Source organism: Peromyscus eremicus, chromosome 13 (assembly GCF_949786415.1).
Source record: "Peromyscus eremicus chromosome 13, PerEre_H2_v1, whole genome shotgun sequence".
Classification (NCBI taxonomy): Eukaryota; Metazoa; Chordata; class Mammalia; order Rodentia; family Cricetidae; genus Peromyscus; species Peromyscus eremicus.
Genome location: NC_081429.1, coordinates 39448787 through 39450984, shown reverse-complemented (window position 1 = coordinate 39450984; position 2198 = coordinate 39448787). Strand labels below are relative to the sequence as shown.

The following is a 2198-nucleotide window of genomic DNA, read 5'->3' as shown; positions in this document are numbered from 1 at the left end:
TTTTCCTCTCAGATATATATTCTCTATATATTCTCTCTGCCTGCCAGCCCCACCTATCCTTTCTCCTGCCTTGCTATTGGCCATTCCGCTCTTTATTAGACCAATCAGGTGTTTTAGACAGGCACAGTAACACAGATTCACAGAGTTAAAACAAATGCAGCATAAAAGAATGCAACACATCTTTGCATCATTAAATAAATGTTCCACAGCATAAACAAATGTAACACATCTTTAACTGATATTCTGCAACAACTCGGCTATTTCAAGATTTCCTAACTTCTAGCTGTTCAGTTTCTTCTAGAAACAAGAGATCCCTCACTGCATAGAAAGATCCCTTACTTTCATGTGCATCCTCCCAACCACATAGGTCTGTTCCTCATGAAGAGAAGGCCAAGTCTCTTTCCATAGAAGTTTCTTGTCAGAAAAACTTGGCCATTTCAACATGGAGCTAACATTCCAGAGCATGAAGCTCTGGGCCCTTTGCACTGATGTTTATCACCAGCTGCCTTCTATAGATAGTCAGCTGGTTTACCTAAGTTCTCTCTGCAGATCCATGGTGAGTTTTTGGAAAGAGAAAAAAAAAACAAAACAGTGAATCTGTTAAAAAAAAAAATAAGCCATCAGCTGGAGGAAGGGTTTGAGTGGAAAATTACAGCTCCCAGCCCTTCCTTCCTTCCCTTCATCCCTCCCTCATTCCCTCCTTCCTTTCTTCTCTCTCTCTCTCTCTCTCTCTCTCTCTCTCTCTCTCTCTCTCTCTCTCTCTCTCTTTCAGACAGGGTTCTACTGTGTCACATACACTGGTCTTGAACTCACCATCCTCCTGCCGAGCCACCAAGGTACTAGCACTATAGGCTCGCACAGCCATACCCAACTTCAAAAGCCCTTTCTCCAGCAGATAAACACATGTGATGTTCCTCGAGAGATAAAATGGCCTGATCATGTTATTGACTCTTCCTATTCACATATCACTCTAAAAAAGGTGGCCTTCACAAATGTTTGCATATGTCCAAAATATTTAGGGTATCAAGACAAGCCCCAATTCAGCTCAGGCAAAGCAAGGCAGTCCTATCACTCTAGACTTTTGCCTTATTTCTGAACATCTACATTTTGATGTAGACCTTAAATCCTAGAAGATTCTTAGAGTCACTCTATTGAAGATTCTTTTTTTTTTTTTTTTTTTTTTTTTTTTTTTTTTTTTTTTGGTTTTTTGAGACAGGGTTTCTCTGTGTAGCTTTGCGCCTTTCCTGGGACTCACTTGGTAGTCCAGGCTGGCCTCGAACTCACAGAGATCCGCCTGGCTCTGCCTCCCGAGTGCTGGGATTAAAGGCGTGCGCCACCACCGCCCAGCTCTATTGGAGATTCTTGATCCAACCATGCAGGAGCAATGGGAGCAGTAAAGTGGGTGACACTCTCAGACACATCACTGGTGTCCTTTGACATTTTGATGTGTTGTCTACACTGGATACTGCAACATTATTCTAGAGCTCTAAGCAAAACTGGAGTGCTCGCTTCGGCAGCACATATACTAAAATTGGAACGATACAGAGAAGATTAGCATGGCCCCTGCGCAAAACTGGAAATAGGCTTGCATAGTAGGAGTAGAAGGAAAGGGGGAAGCTGGACAGACACGAGCTCAAGTCCGTTGCATGCTAATGAGGTTGTGTATCTTCTCCTTACTTATAGTGTACAGGTCAAACCTAGGCCCTTGAACATGCTAAGCAGACTTCTAGCATTGAGCTATATCCCTAGCCTTTAGTTTTCTGTTTAATGTTGGTCCTTCCAGTGTTTAGGATATGTTTTTTAAAAAGCCAGGACACTGGCATCAGCCTTGGGTACATTACTATAAGGGTTGTCTATCCAAGTTTGTATATCAGGATCAGGAAGGTTGAATGGTCAGTCAAAGAGAAGAACTAAGACTTTGGAAGTTCTGTCCTAAGAAAAGTCAGCTCTGCAGTTCTCAGAGACCCGGACAGGAAACAAAGGCTTACCACACCATAAGGATGGCAGTGGAGGACAGGAAGATGGGGTTTGGTACTACTCTCCCTTGCATGGGAGACAGAGGCCAGTGAAGGTCCCCCTCACAATGACCCTGCAAGCACCCAGGGCTTCATCACAATCTTACTAAGCACATCATATTTATAGTTTTACAGAGTGAACATTTAACCTTAAGTTTATTGTCTACAATGGTCTTTGATCAT

At 42.9% G+C, this 2198-nt stretch overlaps 1 pseudogene; it reads left to right on the top strand.

Annotated features, from left to right (window-relative positions):
• The first annotated feature begins 1501 nt into the window (after positions 1–1501).
• On the top strand, positions 1502–1571 carry LOC131923751 (U6 spliceosomal RNA; annotated as a pseudogene).
• The last annotated feature ends 627 nt before the right edge of the window (positions 1572–2198 follow it).